A 23,873-nucleotide genomic window follows, 5' to 3' on the forward strand; every position below is an offset into this window, starting at 1 on the left:
CACCTTGCTTTCTCATGCTTCGGTCATATTAAGCGGAAAACCTTCATACTGATCCCATGTTCCTTCAATTTGTGTTGTGGAAGGCGTATTATTTCTCACACTTCTATTTGCATGTGTCCTCTAGCGGTTCGAAATAATGCATAGAAGAATGGTTTCGTCGTCTTAATAACGAATTTCACACCTTGCTTTCTCATGCTTCGGTCATATTAAGCGGAAAACCTTCATACTGATCCCATGTTCCTTCAATTTGTGTTGTGGAAGGCGTATTATTTCTCACACTTCTATTTGCATGTGTCCTCTAGCGGTTCGAAATAGTGCATAGAAGAATAGTTTCGTCGCCTTAATAACGAATTTCACACCTTGCTTTCTCATGCTTCGGTCATATTAAGCGGAAAACCTTTATACTGATTCCATGTTCCTTCATTTTGTGTTGTGGAAGGCGTATTATTTCTCACACTTCTATTTGCATGTGTCCATTAGCGGTTCGAAATAATGCATAGAAGAATAGTTTCGTCGTCAACGAATTTCACACCTTGCTTTCTCATGCTTCGGTCATATTAAGCGGAAAACCTTCATACTGATCCCATGTTCCTTCATTTTGTATTGTGGAAGGCGTATTATTTCTCACACTTCTATTTGCATGTGTCCTCTAGCGGTTCGAAATAATGCATAGAAGAATAGTTTCGTCGTCTTAATAACGAATTTCACTCCTTGCTTTCTCATTGCTCGGTCACAAGCGGAAAACCTTCATACTGACCCCATGTTCCTTCAATTTGTGTTGTGGAAGGCGTATTATTTCTCACACTTCTATTTGCATGTGTCCTCTAGCGGTTCGAAATAATGCATAGAAGAATAGTTTCGTCGTCTTAATAACGAATTTCACACCTTGCTTTCTCATGCTTCGGTCATATTAAGCGGAAAACCTTCATACTGATCCCATGTTCCTTCAATTTGTATTGTGGAAGGCGTATTATTTCTCACACTTCTATTTGCATGTGTCCTCTAGCGGTTCGAAATAATGCATAGAAGAATAGTTTCGTCGTCTTAATAACGAATTTCACACCTTGCTTTCTCATTGCTCGGTCATAAGCGGAAAACCTTCATACTGACCCCATGTTCCTTCAATTTGTGTTGTGGAAGGCGTATTATTTCTCACACTTCTATTTGCATGTGTCCTCTAGCGGTTCGAAATAATGCATAGAAGAATAGTTTCGTCGTCTTAATAACGAATTTCACACCTTGCTTTCTTATGCTTCGGTGATATTAAGCGGAAAACCTTCATACTGATCCCACGTTCCTTCATTTTGTGTTGTGGAAGGCGTATTATTTCTCACACTTCTATTTGCATGTGTCCTTTAGCGGTTCGAAATAATGCATAGAAGAATAGTTTCGTTGTCTTAATAATGAATTTCACACCTTGTTTTCTCATGCTTCGGTCATATTAAGCGGAAAACCTTCATACTGATCCCATGTTCCTTCATTTTGTGTCTTGGAGACGTATTATTTCTCACACTTCTCTTTGCATGTGTCCTCTAGCGGTTCGAAATAATGCATAGAAGAATAGTTTCGTCGTCTTAATAACGAATTTCACACCTTGCTTTCTTATGCTTCGGTCATATGAAGCGGAAAACCTTCATACTGATCCCATGTTCCTTCCTTTTGTGTTGTGGAAGGCGTATTATTTCTCACACTTCTATTTGCATGTGTCCTCTAGCGGTTCGAAATAATGCATAGAAGAATAGTTTCGTCGTCTTAATAATGAAAATCACAACTTGCTTTCTTATGCTTCGGTCATATTAAGCGGAAAACCTTCATACTGATCCCATGTTCCTTCATTTTGGTTGTGGAAGGCGTATTATTTCTCACACTTCTATTTGCATGTGTCCTCTAGCGGTTCGAAATAATGCATAGAAGAATAGTTTCGTCGTCTTAATAATGAAAATCACAACTTGCTTTCTTATGCTTCGGTCATATTAAGCGGAAAACCTTCATACTGATCCCATGTTCCTTCATTTTGTGTCGTGGAAGGCGTATTATTTCTCACACTTGTCTTTGCATGTGTCTGCCATAGCAACAAAAAGACTAAAAGGGGGATACGTCGACTTATCCCACGGGTTTAATTGTGGAACCACCATCTCCATATTTTTCTTATCCATTCATCCATCCTTTTCCGGGATAGTATTATAACTAGTAATTATAACTAGTTCGCACTTTCGGTGAAAGTAATTGCAAAATGTAATTGTAGTTAATTCTTCGGGTAGGGTAACACGTTATGTCTGCATGCTCTGAACGATATTCTCATCGTGGAGATGATGCGGGCATTCCTTCAGGCCCTCGTTGGAAGGTATGTGTTTGGACTGAAGATATGGAAGACTTACTGGTACAATAACTTCGGAGAAACAACGACTGCTTAATTGCAACAGACATGTGATGTAATTGCAGTTGGACAGTACAAACGGTAAAATGAGGATTTTGAGAGTTGCATTTAGGAGGATTTCGTTTCTTGTATCAAATTTTATAGGTACCGTAAAGCAGCAGACAGACAACCTATAGTACAACAAGTTATACATGCGACAGGGAACGCTAAATATTTTTCATTTGCGAGTAAAATTACAGTAAGACGGCTGGGAGCGACGTCTGGTGGACATCACCAATTTGTCAAGCACCAGCGATCTATGTTCAGACTGGCTTGATGCTCATGATGACCAGTGATGGGCAGTACTTAAAGTACCAAGTACTCAAGTAGTACTTTAGGTACATTTCTGTGTACTTGTACTTTACTTTAAGTACATTTTAAATCGTGTGCTTTGTACCATACTTAAAGTATTTTTGTTCAAGTACTTTCCCATCAAGTACTCAAGTACCCAAACTTGAACTCCAGACAAAAAATCACAAAAAGTATCAAAAAATGCACCCTACTAAAAGTGCTAAAATGACAACGAGAAAACGAAAACACACAGATAGCGCTATCTGTGTGTTTTCGTCTTCTTGCCGTCATTTTAGCGCTTTTAGTGGGATGCAGTACCAAGAGTCCCAGTCATGGCTGAAGCCAAGGAGCCTTCGCTGGTCTTCATGCGCACGGCACAATCTCTTGGGCACTACATGAGGCTCTCCACTCGCCACTACCGTCACACATTAGTGCGCGACATTCTTCGGCGACCAGCATCCGGATACTGCCAAGCTGTTTTAGCTCACCGCAGCCTCATTCCAAAGCACAAAAAACTGGTTCTACCCGCAGTCCCACCATGGGCCCTTCAGGCACCACCTGTGCATGTCAATGTCCCTGGCTTGACTTCCAGAAAATCGGCTACAACAATTGTTGTTCTTCGCCAACTCACTCTGAGCCTGCTTCATCGCGATGAAGGCAGAATTAAAATCTTTACTGATGGATCATCGACACAGACCGGCTCTACCTGTGCATTCGTAATCCCTGAGCTGTCGATTGAACGAAGCACTAGGCTGTCGCACCCGACGTCGGCTGCTGTGGTCGAGCTGCATTCCATTCTTATGGCGCTTTCCTTCATTGTGTCCCGTCAGCCACCCATGCACTGGACCATATACAGTGACTCTAAAACCGCCCTCCAAGCTCTGCAGTGCACCATGAGCTCGAGCTCCCTCGCTCCACTGGTGTGTGACGTCCTCAGGGAGTATTCGTGTGCTGTCACACAGACACGTAACATCACCTTGCAGTGGATCCCAAGTCATTGTGGCGTCCCTGCGAATGAGGCTGCCGATCTACTTGCGAGACGGGCTCATGTGGCACGTGGCGTACCGACGCACCCTACGTATTTCACCCAAGCGGACGCGAAACAAGCAATTGGTACTCTTATGAGACGTCTGTGCAGCGAACACTGGCGCAGCAGTGCCTCTTCTACGTCGTTCCTGTGCAAGGTGGACCCAGATCTCCGTTTTTATATGCCGTCAGCACTTCCTCGACCCATCACGTCGCTCATCTACAGGCTTCGCCTCAACGTGCCATACAGTGGACGACTTTTGCTGAAGCTTGGCATGGTCCCGTCCCCCAACTGCGGTCTGTGTGATGTAGTTGAGGACGTGGATCATATACTCCAAGACTGCCCGAGGTACAGTGCACATCGTTGTACCCTTGTGCCGTCCCTGTGCCGCCTGGATAATCGGCCATACTCCACCGAAAAGGTTCTTGGGTGCTGGCCAGCAAAACAGCTCATACCTGCCATGCGCGCCCTTGTGCAATTTCTCGTCTCGACGGACCTCTCTGACAGATTGTGACGCTCTTTGTTTTTGTGCATTGAGATTTCGCTTTTGGTGCCAAGTTAGGTGGTGATGTTCTCATTTATTCTGTTTCCATTCCGTTGCAAAGCGTCGAGTTTTGTGTAATTTCCCTTTCTTTCCCTTTCTTAATAACGCGTCCTATGGAGTAACCAGTCCCGAGTGACTCGAGACTAACACCTCCATTTTTTTATTTTAAAAATCAATCAATCAGTCCCAGTCTGACATTTTACCAAAAAGGATTTTTGTGTTGTTGAAGCAAATTTATTGTTGAGAGGCTTGAATTGTTGAAAAAGTATCAACGCTTCTATGATTATGTAAAACGAATGGAATGCACAGACACGCACACATTATGACACTGCAACCGGCAGCACAATGACTTGGTGAATTGTCATTTCAGTTGTCTCAGTGCAGGGTTCTATGTTTTTTTATATGGTTTCCTTCATTGGCAATTAATAATTTTATATCACAATGTGTGATTGCATTACATGATGAACACTCTGAAAGACACACAAGCTTTCATTTTTACATTTTACGTTTCTTTAATTGGTCACATGGATTACATTGCTGCAGATCACAGTCGTATAAAAATGATGGCTTACATTGTGCTTCATCCTTTTTTACTTTCTTCACATTCGTTTTTTAAACATGTTGTATTTCAAAAAGCAGCATGGAATTCCCCGAAATATATAATCTCTGTTGGCCTGTACTTTTTTTTTCCTTGAAATTTCCTAGCCTGTTATAGCAGAAGATTAGTACCGGAACACCACACTGGGGGGTGATCTTGGATCAGTCAGGGCATAATACATAATCACAGCACAGCTGACTGATTACCTCTCTACATGTAACTGCGAATTATGTCATCTGATCAAGTTCATATTCACTGGTTAGCACTTAACCTAGGACTTTATGGCTTTAGAGCATTTGTCAAAAATGCTCGCTAAAGTTTTGCCAAAAAAGCAAGACACAGATACTAAACAGTGAAATGCAAAGTGAGACAAATTAAATTCGCATTGTACTTGATGAATACTTGAAGTACTTTGCCTTGTACTTTGTACTTTACTTGAAGTACATTTGGAATTGGGTACTTTGTACTTTACTTGAAGTACATTTGGAATTGGGTACTTTGTACTTTACTTGAAGTACATTTGGAATTGGGTACTTTGTACTTTACTTGAAGTACATTTGGAATTGGGTACTTTGTACTGTACTTGAAGTGCAGACGGGATCACCTATTCAGCCCTTCGAAATCTTGGCGCTGAGGGCCTTCGAACCTTGCTGTTTATATGCAACAGCTCATGGAGATCTGGCCAGGTACCCGCAAGCTGGAAGGAAGCCATGGTGGTCCCATTGCTGAAGCGTGGCAAGCATCCGTCGTACCTGTCCTCTTTCCGTTCAGTTAGCCTTGCCAGTTGTGTTGGTAAGGTGATGGAGCGGATGGTTTTACACAGGCTGGAATGGTGGTTGGAAAGGAATCACGTTTTCCTAGATGAGATGGCGGGCTTCCGTCAGCACCGTAGCTCAGTTGACTCCCTTATGGACCTTGTGACTGCTGTTGAAGTCGCCAAGAGCTGCAAGAGGATTGTCGAGGCTGTTTTCCTTGATGAAAAACGTGCCTATGATCAGACTTGTACGTATCTTGAGTACGTACTCAAAATACAGTATTTTAAATACTTTTTCCGGTATTTTGGTACTTTACTCAATACTTTTTGTGACAAGTATTTTTAATGTATTTAAAATACTTTTTTCGGTATTTGCTACTCAGTACTCAAAATACTTTCCTTCCCCGTCAAGCCATATCCAGCACACTTCCCGCCGTGCCGAGATTTTCAGCTCACTGGAATTTAACCCCCTTTTCTTTCTTGTGCTGGGGCTGCTACGGTACCACCTCCCAGCGCTCCACGGGATCAGTAGGACGGGTGAGCGAGACCTCCTCAATGCCCAAGCGCGCGGCCTCCGGGTATGCCTTGGACTGCCACGCACGGCTGAAACCTACACCGTACTTGCGGAGGCGCAAGAGACACCCGTGCATATTCTACGGGACCGAGAGACGCTCCGCATCTTTGCGCGCTTCGTCACGCAGCACCCTTGCCACTACCTGCTGTCCATTGAGGATGCCCGCCCCGCATCGGCCTTTGGCGGCGCCGTCCGCCGTCTTAAGGCTATCCTCCCGGATCGCTCCTCAGGTGTATCCTACGCCCCTCCTTTATGGGCCCTTACCAAGCCCCAGGTATTGACCAGCGTCCCTGGCCTAGGCCGAAAGAGGGAGACGCCGTTAGCCGTTGCGCGTCAGCTCGTCCTCGAATACCTATCGACGCATCATCAACAGCGTCAAGCGATCTATACAGACGGATCCGTAACACTTGATGGGGCCACTGCAGCCATCTACGTTCCTCAAGGTAACATCGAGCAAGCTTTCAGGCTCTCCCATACCACCTCCTCCACCGAAGCCGAGCTCTTCGCAATCCACGCGGCCCTCCGGCACATCACGACATCGCCCCCAGGAACCTGGACGATCCTGTCGGATAGCAAGGCGGCACTGGAGACACTCGACTCATACTGCACCAAAACAACGGACGACCTACACACAATGGCAATGTCCCTAGCCAACACCGCCCTTGCTTCCGGGCACAATATATGTCTGCAGTGGATACCCAGCCACATTGGCCTCGGCGGGAACGATCGAGCAGATGCTGCGGCCAGGCGCGCACACGAACAACCCGACGCCGCGGCGCGCATACCGCTCACCCCTTCGGCTTGCCGCATCCAGATCCGCCGCTGGGCCGCCCAAGAGGCGCAGAGATTCATTCGAGGATCTGCCCGTTTCAACGACTTCCTTCGCTCCATCGACCCGGCGGTGGAGTTCTCCCCACCACGACGTCTCCAAAGACCACAAGAGACACTCCTCCACCGACTGCGCCTCAACTTGGCATACACGCCACCGGTCCAGCGCATGATGGGGAGGCAGATCTCGGCCCTCTGCGATGCTTGCGAAGTGGTTGCGGACACATCGCACCTCCTGCTGACCTGCCCCAAGTACACCAACCATCGGGCTACCCTTTTCCGCTGCCTCGAACGTTTCGGGCACAACCAGCTCATGCTGGCCGCACTTCTTGGCCCTGTGCCTCAGCACCAACAGTGGGCCGTCACAACTGCTTTACTGCACTTTCTGAAGTGCACTGGCCTGGCCTCTAAGCTCTGAGCTGCGCGCTCCAGGAGCCTCACCTTCGTTTTCTTTCTTCTTTTTTTTTTTTCTCTTTCTTCTTTCTTCGTTGCCTTTTTTTTTTTCCTTTTCCCTTCTTTCTTTTCGTTTTTGTTTTTCCTCCTTTTTACGGAGACTCACCTTTTCCTATTCGTTATTTCCTTTCTATTTATTCTTCGTTTTCTTTTGATTTTTTTTAAATGGAATAGCATGCCGACCTTGGTCTGGCAGACCTTTCCATTCAATAAATATATATCCCCCCCCCCCACTTCGCTGGCGCTGCATGGGGGATTGATCAGGAAGCGCTCCTATCGATTCATGGGGCATTGGTTCAGGGAACCATTCTCTACAGCCTCCCGGTCTTACACGGCATCTCAAGAACTTCTGAACAGAGACTTCGATGTATGTTGGCCAGAAGCTTGAGGATCTGCCTTGGTGTACCCCGCGCCGCTGAAACGCGCATGGTGGTGGTAGAGGCCCGCGAGCTACCAGTAGAGGCCTTACGCCTTATAGAGAACCTGTGCGCCATTATCTACGCCTCGTCGCGGAACACCGTTGTCACCACTTGGTTTCGAAGCTCAAAAGGCGGAGGCAGAGCAACATTTCTCGCTGCATCGCTGCTGTAAAGCCCTTGCTACCGGCTTTTGTTGGAAGATCAGTCGTCCCCAGGTCCCCTCCGTGGGCCTTTTCGATACCCTCGATCTCTACTACCATTCCTGGGCTCAAGAGCAAGAGGGGTCACGTTGCAGCACCTGTGCTGAAAGAACTTGCGCTAGACATGATGCAGTGCCGTTACCCTTCGCACACCGCAGTATTCACAGATGGGTCGGCCAACTTACACTGCTGCACTGCTGCCTTTACAATTCCGACTATGTCGTCTTGCCACGCATACCGTCTCTCGCACCGCACCTCATCCACGTCTGCAGAGTTGCATGCCATTTTGTTCTTCCTCAAGCACATTCCATTCGCCGCTATCAGCAGCTGGGTGATATACTGCGACTCCAAGGCAGCTCTCCAGTGTATAGCGAACATGGGTATCCGTGGATCACTTGCGCCTGTGGTGGTGGACATACTGGAGGAACTAAGCCGTCTTGAGATCAGCGGACACTCTATCTACTTCCAGTGGGTTCCTGCACACTGTGGCATCCGCGGCAATGAAGAGGCTGACGAGTCTGCAGAAGCTGCGTATCATTCCCGATCAAGCGTGCGGATTACCCTCCCCAAAGGCGACAGGCGAACCTTCCTAAATGATGAGGTGAGGCCTCTCGCACATGCGCAATGGTCTCGGGACGTTCCATCAAGAGTTCTGATGCGTGAAGTGGACCCTGAATTTGGTTTCACCATGCCTTCTCGTCTGCCTCGCCATTTTGCGTCGCTGATACACAGGCTTCGTCTTGGGGTTGCATTCACCCCCCATTTCAAGCATCTGATCGGCCGCTCCGACTACATGCTCTGCTCTCGCTAGTGCTGTTTTGGCGGATACCAAGCATGTGCTCCTCGACTGCCATCTTTACACCTCCCAAAGAGCAGCTCTACAATGCCGCCTGCAGTCGATCACGGCCGCACCATTCACATTGGCAACCATTCTCGGCCCTTGGTCTATCCAGATCGACCATCGCCAAGCTCTTGTGTATTTCAAGATTTTTCTCCGGGACACTGGTCTCCTCTCTACCCTATGATCTGCCTGCGTACCTGTGTGCTGTATGTTTCTTTTGTGTGTGTGTGTGCTGTGGTTTTGCCTACCGTTCTGATGTTTGACGTCCCTATTTATCATCGTTCATCACCTCATCATCAGGACATATCTCATCCTGCCCCATTATGCCTTGGGGTAGTGGGCCGCACCTTACGTGGCAAATTTCCCCATTCATTATCATTAATTTATTTGTTGATGTTGTTGAAGTACTAATGATGCAAGGTATACTTGGGTACTTTGCCCACTGTTGAAAAAAAAACCGTAGAGCCGTCTGTATGAGCAATCACATGGAGCTCATATATGTGTTTATTGTATGAGCATGTATGAGCTATATGAGCATGTATGAGCTATGTGAGCACTCTCATACAGCCTATGAGCATTCTCATACAGCGTATTCATGTACATGAATGCACATGAACCGTCTGACCAGACGTGCAACATGCGTGACTAAGGGCCAGTTCTCACTTGGCGACGCCCGACGCGGCGTCGTGAGCGGGCGGCGGAAATAGACGCGCATTTCCGGAGTCGGGAGAGGAGAGACGTCGAGCCAAAAAAACTGCCATGTCGAACTTCTTTCACGACGTCGACGAGAGCTGCCGAGAACGACAGCTGGCGACCAATTAGGTGACACAGAAAGGCCACGCCCCCTGGTTTTTCGTCTGCTTTGGACGACGGAAGGCCACTGTGGTGGGAACATGAAAATTGTGCGCGCTGACGGGGCGGCGGAAATGCGCCTCTACTTCCGCCGCCCGCTCACGACGCCGCGTCGGGCGTCGCCAAGTGAGAACTGGCCATAAGCTAAAATGACAACACGTGATTACAAAATACCGGTTTATTCAGGTACTGGCGCGACGTAGGTCCCTCGGAAAGCTTGCCAAATGCTTTTTGATGAGCTTTTTCCGTTTCTGTACAGGCACCTTTGATTTCGATGGTTTACCTTCTTCTGCATATATGACGAAGGTATCTGCCGAAAAAGAAATACCAAAATTAGAACTGCGCTAAATTTCTGCGCCTAGAAGTATTCCAGATCCCACAACTTATACAACCGTATGGGTTCACGCTGAAATGGAAATTATTAGGGCATGTTTCTCATCCCAACGCATATAGATCACACCTTCGAAGCATTAAGTTGTATTTAGTCAGTCAGAATAACGCACGAGGTCATTTTGCCGATTAAAATTGAACGTAACCTTCCTCTAATGCTGGTGACGTCCAATGAACGCGGTTCTGAAACACCTCAGTATGTTTGCGCAGTGCTTGCAAAACTGAGTGCATGTACTTGTTCGCTGGCCACTACAGCAACAGGTTAGTGACACAGAGTGTTTGTCGCTTGCTTGTGTCCACGGGGAAACATCCCATGTCATCATCACTTCTTCATTTATTGTTGTTGTTGTTGTCGCTTGCTTGACTTTGGGGCATGGCATCCAAACATACACTTTTTAGAGCATGCGAACGTGCGATTTTGGTGCGCCCTGCAGCATGTAGCCACAAAATTTTGGTACAAGAATATAGTGCGCGACTTTTTTTAAACACTTTAGACAAAAGGCTATCAGCGAACTCTTTCCACAAAGAGTCACAAAAAGCAAGAATGTGGTAGTTGCAGATAGCTAACCCGACAGATATAACGAACGATAACGGAAAAACGGGACTGCAACGTACCTGTAACGCGCACACGCCTCCCACCCCAAGCAGCACAATGTACTGAACGTCGAGTGCAATAGGGGTGGACGGGTAGGTGGAAGACCTTGAACGAACTGGTGAAACTAAAGAACATTGATAAGACACATACCGTCCACCCCTATTGCACTCGACTTTCGGTACATTGTGCTGCTTGGGACGGCTTCCGTAGGTTGACTCCAAGGTACACACACAAAACACCTTCAGTGATCACTGAAACGGCACAAAGACACTGTCACAACATGGACAACAACAACAACATAGATGAATGGATGATGATGATGTGGGATGTTTCCCTGCGTTGAGTGCATGGAGACGGCGACGAAAATATGAGTCCCACGCAGAGCGGAGCGAAATACGTCCAGACGGCTCCGAGAAGCAGGTTAGAATAAGCAAGTAAGCGCCCAGCACTGAGATGGCACTTGCAGCGGCTTGGATGAGAATCCAGGAGCCAAATAGAATGTTGTAGGACACGGAACGGGAAACATGCGCCTAAAATTTTGAACAGAATCGGGCGAAGGGAAATGGAGTTCCGGCCGTTACGGTGGACGACAGTGACGAGCGTCTTTTGAAAGGCCATCACCAGACGCTGTGGCGCCAGCACTTTGTGCTATGATGTCATTTTCACCCCAGCTGCTCACACAGCTCGCACGGTCAATGTGATTTCACGTTCCGCTCATTGCACATCTCACAGTGCTCATTCGTTTGCTTATAACTGCTCGTAACGCTCACTGCTGTGCACATACCCCCCTCCCCTTTTCCTCTTGCTCATTGGCTTGCTCACAGTGCTCGTAACGCTGCTCACAGCGCTCATAGCCGTGCTCACAGCGCTCATAGCCATGCTCACAGTGCTCATTCCGTTTCTCACAGTGCTCATAATTTCTCATATATGAGAGCTTATGACATTTTTCAACAGCTGATGATGACTACGTAGCCGACATTTAGCCAACTTCTTTGGTTTTAGACCGAGTGTTATGAGCATGCAATGTGCAGTTGGGGACGACTTCTACACAGTATTGCCCGTAATTTTCAATTTTAATTTTCTAGAAAACTATGAGAGCGTACGTAAGAGTACTGAGGGCTCAAGCTATCGAATAGATAAATTTCCTGACATTGCAACTCTACTGCTCCAAGTTATAACGTGAGTAGTAAAAGATGGTTGGGCGTAACGGGCAATGAGAGTTACGGGCGCGTTTATTGACCCCTGAGACGACTTCACTCGTGAATCTTTCCCGCTTATCGGCGGGGCGGCGCGTGTGCGGAGGGTTGTCCGCGAGGTTATAACATGCATGGATATGCAAAAAGGAGTCATAAACAAAAAGTACAAGTTGAAATATATTTATTAATGCCAATTATATTGCCAATCAAGTTGAAATATATTTATTAAAGCCAATAGTGCTGGGAATTGTGACAATTGTGATGCCAATCAGGTGAAGGAGAAAAACCCAGCCGAAAAACCTTCACGACGTGTAACGGAAGAAATAAAAACATAAGACAGTACATGTAAAGAATATACATAATTTATTAACTATATCCAGTCCTTAGATTCTGAAAGAAAACATAATATCAACATTCATCACATTGCTTACCAATTGTTCACTTAGGGAGCCCCGCACCAACGACCTGAAAGATAACTTATTATTACATGAAACTACATTCGCATTCAATAATACGTACAATACTGTGGCCACGCTGGATAATTTGAAAAAGATACATTTTAATATCAACAATCATACTCCCATTATAGCAACAATAATCCGAAAGAGAATCTAATTTAATATCATATTCTACTTTCAGTAATACATACAATACTGCGGCTACACTGGCTTTTTCAAAGCTAAGTTTAATATTCCAAGATGACACAAATTTAATTAATCAGTTTCTTATGAAGTGAATAGTGCAGACATAAGGAAATAATTCGAATCAACACGATCAACACATAGCATTAATATAGAACCAAACCGACATATCCTCCAACATGTATGGAAATAATAGCTACACAATACCATATCAAAACGAGAAACGGTCACCACATTTAATCAAAGACGATATTCTTCGTCAATATGATTACAAACAAAATTACAAGTTGTATTATAAAAAGTCTAATATTCCTATACGTGAGCACCATCATTGTAATAGCGGGAAGTTCTGATAGTTGTATGTAATTAATTGTGAACAGCAGAGACCCTGGAAGACCATGGGACACGAATGACAAGAATGACACGAACACAAGAGGAAAAATCTATAACACCACATTTAGCCGAAGAAGATATTCTTTATCAAAACAACAGAGCAGGAGATATTCTATCATTTTAACTATCATAAAATCATCCTCGTGACTTAATCTAGTCGAACACCATACAATTTTCATTCTAAGAGACACTACAAACCTTACTTTGTTTTATGAATCCAACACAGAAAATAGATATATTAAAAAATGAACTTCACCGCATAGCACGCTCCTAGCCAACAACCGACTCTAATAATATCTGCCCTGATTTGTTGAAGACGGGAGGCGTACGCCTGTTTTGTGACAGTTATGAACATTTTGAGCGCAATAGGGAAGATAAGTTGATTATCCCAACATTACACAACTTTTAGTTAATCAATTTCTTATTAAGTGAATAGCATAGACATAAGGAAATAATGAGAAACAACACAATCAACAGCTAGCATTAATAGAGAGCCAAACCTGCAGCTCCTAGCCAACACATAAACAACAGATACATGCAGAAATATAATAGCGAAACAAACTATCAACACAAGAAACATTACAATCTAATACTGTGAATAGCACAGACTTAACGCTGAAGAACAGAGGAACACTTTAAGCCGCGCCACGTAAACAACAACAGAGGAAAATAATCTATTGTTGAACCATCATAAAATCATCTTCGTGACTTAATCTAATCGAACACAATACAATTTTCGTTCTAACGAACGCTACAAACTTGATGGAGGTATCCAAGACATAGAAAATATGCACTGTTTTCATCTAAGTTTTCACTGTTTTTGCTCAAAGCCGGGAGACTTTATGTTGCTATCTGTATGACCAAAACGAAGCAACTCCCATGCTTTATCACTCAAAGAGTCGGGGGCTATATTCCTTCCTCCAGCAAACAGGGCGCTCTCGAGGTCAGATAAGATAGTTCAAAGGTGATATTTTTACTGTGCATTGCAAATAGATGCCGATATTATTCGCGGGGATCACTATCTTTTCGTATCCTTTCCTTGAAACGGAAGTATTTCGTCAAAGTGGATGACAAGTCGGCTAAGTTTGTACAGATGCGATATTTTTATTGAACATGTAGAGAAAGTCAAAATTATTAAATGATAGCAACAATACTCAATCAAAAACGAGAAACAAATTTAATTACATCAGTTTTTGTAATATCTTGCAACAGAAAGTTCTATATAGATGAACCACACAGAAATATCAAATGTGAAATGCAACTCAGAGATATGAGGCATTTCCATCTTAGAGATTATTTTTATTTATGTCAATCGAGTGAACAATTGAAACAAATACAAGAGAATAATTATTTCAGGTAGTAACTTCACAACTCATAGAATATCAGTCGAGTGAATACTTGAAACAAAGTCAAAACAATAATTAATTCAGACAAATCATTTCTAAGCAAGCAGCGTGAATACAGAATCATTGAAAGCACACGTTTCTTCTTGCTCATCATACCCTTTTGTAAATCATTTTCCACAATTCTCATGACAGGTGGATATTATAGCATTCTAAACCAGATAATAAAATTTTAATCAATAAAATGAGAATAGATATGCTTTTAATTAAGTGTAGACGTGCACTTGAAAACAGAAGAGACAATTGCTGTACATTGAAGAGGTGGACAGATTTTGTACTCGCTATCATAAGTCATGGGAAGATGTGATAAAAAAACTGCTTCGAAAAGGAAGAGCCGCGAAACGATTCCATTATCTCTGCATTTCAATACGTCCTAGACATGGTTGTATTCGGAGATATGATACAAACTACAGAACTGAAGGTGCAAGAATTTATATGCCGAATCTACAATACTTATAAAAATATCTGCACATCAACGTCGGAAGGGCCACTGGAATTGATGGCAGAGTTTTTGAGGTTTGTTAATGAAGAATTGAAATACACTAGACCAGATGTAATTGTAATCATTGCAATGGGCATTGCGTTCATCAAGAAAGCAGTCAGATCAAATTACAAGTGGTCTATATCGCACGATTCATTATGGATTTGTTGAAATTACACATATCTGAGGTGGAAAGCACATAAAATCTTATCACATGATATGTTCCACTACCACGGCAACACAACTATTTTCTTCTACCAGTTCTTGCAACGGTGTCGAATGAGCAGAAGTTCAATATTGTTGTACAAGGTCTGATGTATCATCACTTATTGAAACTCAACGAACGTATCAACTGCGGTGGACCACCGGACGATTTTCATCTAATACTGTCTTGTACGCCATTCAAGAACATTCATACAAAGAAAGGAAACATCAATAAGAGATTGTGCAAGTTCGTCGCAACAAAGTGCAAGTTACTGAAGCGATACAAATACGGTGACAACGTATCGATTGCATTGATCAACGCTGGATTCAAGAGACCAATAATAAGAAATCATTATATAATGCATTCCGAATTCATCAATCAAGACAACAAACGAAAACTTCAGAGACTAGAATAGGACAATTTAATTTATCGAAGTAAACAAGTGTAAATTGCAATAATAAATTAAATATTTGTCATCAATATAATGAATTCTACGCATCGCAACGAAAACAGCTTATATTTGGTATGGCTAGATTGAACACAATGATTGCTGAGGAAAGGAATATTCCACACTATGTGCAAGAATTCTAATATGGAATCAGAGCTAACCATCAAATAGGTTTTACCCGACTACACTCTGTACACATCAACACCCGAAGGATAGAATTGCCGGAGAAGGATCGGTCATTGAAATTTGAGGCACGATACATCAATCTTTGATTACAAAAAAGGATCATCAATCTTTTGTGAAAACTTATCACATTTCATGAATTGATTTCCACAGTGCATGTATATACAGATAGAGACATAAAGTATCCCGGCTTTGAGCAAAAAGAGTGAAAACCTAGATGAAAACAGTGCATATTTTCTATGTCTTGGATACCTCCATCAATGTTTGTAGCGTTCATTAGAACAAAAATTGTATTGTGTTCGATTAGATTAAGTCACGAAGATGATTTTATGATGGTTCAATGATAGATTATTTTCCTCTGTTGTTGTTTACGTGGCGCGGCTTAGAGTGTTCCTCTGTTCTTCAGCGTTAAGTCTGTGCTATTCACGGTATTAGATTGTAATGTTTCTTGTTTTGATAGTTTGTTTCGCTATTATATTTCTGCATGTATCTGTTGTTTATGTGTTGGCTAGGAGCTGCAGGTTTGGCTCTCTATTAATGCTAGCTGTTGATTGTGTTGTTTCTCATTATTTCCCTATTCTTCCCTATTGCGCTCGAAATGTTCATAACTGTCACAAAACAGGCGTACGCCTCCCGTCTTCAACAAATCAGGGCAGATATTATTAGAGCTGGGTGTTGGCTAGGAGCGTGCTATGCGGTGAAGTTCATTTTTTAATATATATATTTTCTGTGTTGGATTCATAAAACAAAGTAAGGTTTGTAGTGTCTCTTAGAATGAAAATTATATGGTGTTCGACTAGATTAAGTCACGAGGATGATTTTATGATAGTTAAAATCATAGATTATTCTCCTCCTCTGTTGTTTTGATTAAGAATATCTTCTTTGGTTAAATGTGATGTTATAGATTTTTCCTCTTGTGTTCTTGTCGTTCGTGTCCCATGGTCTTCCAGGGTCTCTGCTGTTCGCAATTAATTACATACAACTATCAGAACTTCCCGCTATTGCAATGATGGTGCTCACGTGTAGGAATATTAGACTTTTTATAATACAACTTGTAATTTTGTTTGTAATCATATTGATTAAGAATATCGTCTTTGATTAAATGTGGTGACCGTTTCTTGTTTTGATATGGTATTGTGTAGCTATTATTTCCATACATGTTGGAGGATATGTCGGCTTGGTTCTATATTAATGTTATGTGTTGATCGTGTTGATTCGAATTATTTCCTTATGTCTGCGCTATTCACTTCATAAGAAACTGATTAATTAAATTTGTGTCATGTTGGAATATTAAACTTAGCTTTAAAAAAGCCAGTGTGGCCGCAGTATTGTATGTATTATTGAAAGTAGAATATGATATTAAATTAGATTCTCTTTTGGATTATTGTTGCTATAATGGGAGCATGATTGTTGATATTAAAATGTATCTTTTTCAAATTATCCAGTGTGGCCACAGTATTGTACGTATTATTGAATGCGAATGTAGTTTCATATAATAATAAGTTATCTTTCAGGTCGTTGGTGCGGGGCTCCCTAAGTGAACAATTGGTAAGCAATGTGATGAATGTTGATATTATGTTTTCTTTCAGAATCTAAGGACTGGACATAGTTAATGAATTATGTATATTCTTTACATGTACTGTCTTGTGTTTTTATTTCTGTTACAGGTCGTGAAGGTTTTTCGGCTGGGTTTTTCTCCTTCACCTGATTGGCATCACAATTGGCACAATTCCCAGCACTATTGGGTTTAATAAATACATTTCAACTTGATTGGCAATATAATTGACATTAATAAATATATTTCAACCTGTACTTTTTGTGTATGACTCCTCCTTGCATGTCTATACATGTTATAACCTCGCGGACAACCCTCCGCACACGCGCCGCCCCGCCGATAAGCGGGAAAGATTCACGAGTGAAGTCGTCCCAGGGGTCAATAAACGAGCCCGTAACTCTCATTGCCCGTTACGCCCAACCATCTTTTACTACTAACGTGATAGCTGTGACGCTATTTATGGGGACTCCCTGAAGTCTCGCTTGAGACAGAGGAGGATTAGCCTCTCGCTAGCCCGGTGTTGCTGTTGCCTCGAAGTCCTGCCATGCTCGCACCCCCAAGGGTGAATTTCATCACCCACTTAACCGGACGAACGCACAAAAACACCTCAGGTCAATCAAGCATATACAGGCAATCAAGTTACATATATCGAACAAGGAATATGTAACTGCAACTCAGGAAAATTTTATAACTGGTTTGTTTCATTTCAGATATGCCATCACGAGGTACAGGGCGAATATGCACGTTTCTCGTGCGTCACTTGGACGATGAGACCTTCGGCGACAGGCTCTGCTGGCTGGACAAGGAATGCGGAGTGTTCCGGATATTTTGGCCGCATGGGAACTCTTGCATGTTCCAAAGGAAAAAGGATTACGCAGTATTCGCCGTATGTTAGCCACACTGATACACACAAATAACGGACAGCTTGATGAGTCTAATGGCCAATTCCACTGGTCGTTTCCGTTGCAGCGCAGAGTAGTCTGCTGGTGTGGGTACAGTGGAGAAACGAACGGAAGGGGCTAACGGAACGACCAATGAAACGAAACGCGACGCACCTTGCGCTGAAGCCACTGATGTAAGGTGCACACTAAAGCCAGCGCAATATCATCTGCACTACAACGACCAGTGGAACTAGCCATTAGACTTCTCGCTAGCACCTCATAGGCCATTTGACTGCTTTGGGGGTTTTCGTTTGTTGCAACGATGTGGATGGTTATTGAGTTCGTTGACAGGGCTGCTTACAATCTCGTTCGTTTAATTTTGTCCTAGTCCGATAGAATCAGATATGACGGGCCAGTGGTGTTATACCCCTGTCACACGGGCATCCTTCAATGTTGATTGAAACCAATGGTCATTGAACGTACTCGTAACGCCACCAAGCGTATAACGTGTGAACCTGTCAGGCAGCGTTGTAGTCCAATGCACCCCGACAGGTTGACACGTCATACGCTTGGTGGCGCTACCAGCATGTTCAATGGCTGTTGGTTTCAATGGTCATTGAAGACTTGCCCGTTTGACAGGAGTGTTACGCAATGTGACCTCTTTCCCATCGTTCCAAAATCAACGATAGCTGGAGTTGCTGGTCCTGACCGTTAGGGGTCAAAGTTCTTCATTTTCCCCACCTGGAGGACTGTCAAGTGGTGCCTAACCCCCTTCCCGATAGGAAAACTGCACTTACCGCAATTGAGAGAAATAAAAATATTTCTCTCTCTATTTTTAGGTAATTAAAAAAATGACATTTTACAGGTTCCTCAGTTGTAGATTTAATTCAGATGGCTTCATTAGACATCAGCTGTATCGCGTCATCTATATTATTACTATAGTCGTACATTTTAGCATAGTCCTCTCTGCATGACGTTTGCTTCAGTGAGAACACAACAATAGAAGGCTCGCCGCTGTATTGCGATCTTTAGTAGATCGGAAGGTGTTCACGATAACGGTTCCGAAAACATGATAAGCCCATCGAAGTGGTTCTTTGAAGTGTGAGACATCACATGCTCGGATTTGATAACTTTATTTATCCTATCGTTTTCGTAGAATTCTTCCGATGTACTAAATCTCGCTTATACGTATCTAACACAAGCGATGCCAATAATGTGTTATCTCTTATCGAAGGCGATAGATTGTTACACTCTGCAGTGAGTTAGCGGTATAGAAAATGAGCTTGTTTGTGGAGCTGTGGCTGTGGCCATACCAGCCAGCAGCATAACAATGTAAAAATTACTATGGTTGCTTACATACGAGTACTTTAAAGTTTTTTACGAGTAAGTTTTTTACGAGTACTACGAGTACTTTATGGGTTTTGCGTTGTGTTGAAAAAAAAATCAAAGACGCACATAAACGAATGTTTAGCGTAGCACGTTTTTTTTTTGTTTTTTTTTTTCATCCAACCTCTCTGTTTGTTTTACATATAAATAGTTTTGGCCATTTTCTTTTGATTTCTACTCGCGCACTGGAAGGGAAGCAGAAAAGTTGTATGGACACCTAGATGCGGCACGATAACGGAGCACAGAAATCGTCATCGAGTCTCTTTTGCAGGCTTGGGATTGTTTGAAAGGCCGACAAAGGGACAAATGCGAAGATGAAAAGATCTTCTGTGACGCTAAACACAGGTTCCGCACGGCTTTGAAGAAAATGGATGTGAAAAAACTCGTGTCTTGGAAACACAAGCATCCTCCAAAATACTACCATTTCAGGCAAATACCTATGGAGGATCTAAGTAAGTTGTTTATACTTATTATAGGCTTTTATTTGTGGAAAATTATGCATACTTGTTTTATACGGTACGGAAATTTCTGCTGCTTTCGAGATGAATATGTAAATCGGTAAAAGAGTGCAATAAGACTAAAAAAGACGAGACACACTGCAATTTTTAATGACGAATTTCCAACAGGCTCAAGTTGCTGCAGTAATGAATATGTAGTCGCACATAAGTTGACCGGTCTTGTTGGAGGTATCTGTGGCTTCGAGAAACCTTACGTTTAGGTCTACCACGTCGTTCTCGACCACCCATGGTCAGAAGAGGGAGTGTCAGATTTTTTTTTTTTTTTTAATTCCGCGTTGGTGGTTGGCGGTTTAAATTCCGCGAGCGGTGTACAGATGTGGACAGAGGAAAGAGTGGGACACCGGGAGGGGGGTGTTAGTATGCGTCCTAGGCCGACTTCAGGGGGAACTGTGCCGACAAAGTCTGCCGGAAAACCCCATGCAGCACAGCCGGTGCGGGGATTCCAACCCGCGTCACCTCCCATCTCGGCGTGAAAAGCGGTTATCCTAACCACTATGCCATTTATTCAGAAGGTTACATCGTGGTTACGCTGTACACGTGGACGGGAGATCGTCGAGGGCGCCTGTAGAGCATTACGTAGATGGGTAAAAATCCAGCGAACCGGTAGAATGTAGGAAGGGAGTTGCCTCAGGACAGAAGCCGCCGATATTTCGAACAGAGACTGTTCTTCTTCTGGGCACCGTCCTCATCATTGGCATGGTATTTAAAGGGTTAGGTGTGACGTGTTTAAAGGTTCATGCGAATTGTGGGTCAACAGCACGGAGGGAAGAAAGGTTCCGTACGGGCTTTTACGGCCGGAGTGAATGGCTGCTTTGTTAGAGTGTGGAGGGGATTATGACCTCCGACTACCATCAACCTGGACACCAAATCACGGCCGCGAACCCGCATTAGACCTGTACATTAAACAAGTAAGCAACGACATCCTTCGCGGTATTTCCCAAAGCTCACGTGGTCGCAACCTCACTAAAACACAGCGTGACATCATCAAAGCGCTAGCTGACAGAGATGATATCATTATCAAGCCCGCAGATAAGGGTGGGAGTATCGTCATCTGGCCCACAGATAAATATATTTCTCAAGCTCATAGGCAACTCAACAATACGCAACACTACCTCAAACTGGACCATGACCCAACAAAGGAGTACACGGCGCTAATAACCCATACCATACAGGACCTCCACGAACGAAAGCTCATCACACGTGATGACCTCAGATATCTCACCCCATCAAACACAGGCGCAGGTCGTTTCTATTTACTGCCCAAAATCCACAAGGTACACGCCAACGAGCTCTATACGGCTGACATCCCCGGCAGGCCAATTGTATCTAATAACAACACACCAACGAAATTCCTGGACCACTATTTAAACCATATTCCGACAACACTGCCATCGCATGTACAAGACACACCCCACCTCCTCAGAATAACCAGAGATATAAACAACACTCGTACATTTGGTAGGGACACAATACTAGCCACGCTGGATGTGACATCACTGTATACTAACATCCCACACAACGACGGAATCACAGCCCTCTGCAATACCCTTTCTACAACAAACACCAGAAAAGACACGGAAACCATACTCGCTCTAATGGACTTTGTCCTTAAACTGAACTACTTCGAGTTCAATGGCGAACACTACCTACAAGTACACGGTACAAGTATGGGCACACCTGTTGCACCCACATACGCAAATATCTTCATGGGGTTCTTAGAAAACAAAGTTCTCAGCGCCCTCTCATTGAAACCCACGGTGTACCTTCGATACATCGATGATATACTGATAATATGGGAACACGGGGAACATGAATTTCAAAAGTTCATAGATCTACCACAACAGTCAACTCACTTAATTAACTTCCTCGACACCACAATATCACTAGACAACGGCAACCTCATCACAACCCTGTACAAAAAGCCAACTGACAAACAACAATACCTTCACTTCAAGAGTCACCACCCGCGTCACTGTAAGGTTGGAATTCCTAATGGGCAGAGTGTAAGACTACGCAGAATTTGTTCGAACGACACAGATTACGCTGAGAAGCTTGACGAACTCTGCAGTACACTTGCCCAAAGGGACTATCCAGACTCCCTCCTAACTGAATTCCGTCGCAAGGCACTCACACTCAATCGAGACGAGGTTCTGGAAAACCGAAAAAATCCTGACGCGTGCCAAATAAGCTTCATCACAAGATATTCCAACGCACTTCCAAACATCAAAGCCATTCTACAGAAGCACGAGCCCCTCCTCCAAAGCAGTGACCGACTTAGCAATATATTCACAAATCCCATACAGGTGACATACCGACGCGCAAAGAACCTGGCAGACTCCTTGGTCAATGCCAAAATCAGCAAAACAAGCACCCCGTACACGGGAACACGACCCTGCAACCTCCCGCGCTGCAAAACATGCAAGCACGTTCAGCACGCTAACTCCATCAAAAGCACTGCGAGCAATTACACCCACCCCGTTAACCACGCATTCACATGCACAAGCTCCAATGTCATATACTGCATTGAATGCGGCGACTGCACTATGCAATACATTGGTGAAACCGGCCAACAAATGAACAACCGCCTTACCGGACACAGAACCAACACGTCCAACAAACTCCCCAAAGCAGTCGCCGAACACTTTAACGTTCCTGGTCACAATTTTGACAACATTAAACTATATATTCTAGAAACCGGGTTTAGATCCACACGTGACAGACGTGATAGGGAGTCTTATCTCATATACAAGTTCAACGCTCTTCACCCGTCCGGTATCAACAAATCACAAGGCACCCTAGAAACACTTCACAAATAAAATATGCTTTTCCCTTCTACCTCCATTACCATCGGCTATGTTCTGCGTGGCCACTGCTTTCTACTTTCTTTATTGCATGCCACAACTTCGCATTACAAATACTTAAAAAAAAAAAAACTTTTGCTGGTGCTGGAATTTTCCCCACGTAACCTTCTTATCTTTCGCTATGCTTGCCAATTCTTGCCTGTTGTCCCGTTTCGTCCACGTGTTCGTGAACCTTCCATTTTTCTGTAACCGGTCTGTAGCCTAGATCACTACGTTCACATAATCCCCTCCACACTCTAACAAAGCAGCCATTCACTCCGGCCGTAACAGCCCGTACGGAACCTTTCTTCCCTCCGGGCTGTTGACCCACAATTCGCATGGACCTTTAAACACGTCACACCTAACCCTTTAAATACCATGCCAATGATGAGGACGGTGCCCAGAAGAAGAACAGTCTCGAGGAGGATGGGGGAGGAGGAGTGTCGTTGGGAGGAACCCGAGAGGTCTGCCTGCCTGAGTAGGCGGCAAAGTTTCTCGGGAAGGGAAAGGTGGTGGAGAGGAGGAGAGGAAAAAGGGTGAAGTGGAAGACCGAGCGGAATCCGCTCGGGGGGAGGATAGCTGCGACCATGGGCCGACTTCAGGGGAACTGTGCCGGCATACGCCTATTACACATCTGAGGGAAACCCAGGAAAAACCCCAGACGGCACAGCCGGCCCGCGGATTCGAACCGTGGACCTCCCAGTCTCCAAGCGCACGCGTTACCGCTGCGCCACCGCTGCGCCACCGGAGCTGGTAAGAACAGTCTCTGTTCGAAATATCGGCGGCTTCTGTCCTGAGGCAACTCCCTTCCTGTAGAGCATTGTTTGTCGTGTCTCTTGCTTTGTCCATGTCTGCTAGGCTCAACATATTCCGAACGCAGCTATACGAATGGGGGGGGGGGGGCTGATGTAGGGGCCCAGGGGACAGAGAAGAGGGGAGGGTGAAAGAGGGAGGGGAGAGA

The 23,873-nt window shown here is 44.1% G+C and overlaps 1 long non-coding RNA gene across 1 annotated transcript in view; it reads left to right on the forward strand.

Moving 5' to 3' along the window:
* The window catches only part of LOC135399513 (uncharacterized), a 36,761-nt gene that overhangs the window by 10,511 nt on the left and 2,377 nt on the right, over nucleotides 1-23,873 (forward strand). Inside the window, exons 2-3 of the long non-coding RNA XR_010424318.1 lie at nucleotides 17,998-18,173; nucleotides 19,826-20,006. This is a non-coding gene — a long non-coding RNA (uncharacterized LOC135399513). The remainder of the gene's footprint in view (nucleotides 1-17,997; nucleotides 18,174-19,825; nucleotides 20,007-23,873) is intronic.

The sequence above is a fragment of the Ornithodoros turicata genome, chromosome 1 (assembly GCF_037126465.1).
Source record: "Ornithodoros turicata isolate Travis chromosome 1, ASM3712646v1, whole genome shotgun sequence".
Classification (NCBI taxonomy): domain Eukaryota; kingdom Metazoa; phylum Arthropoda; class Arachnida; order Ixodida; family Argasidae; genus Ornithodoros; species Ornithodoros turicata.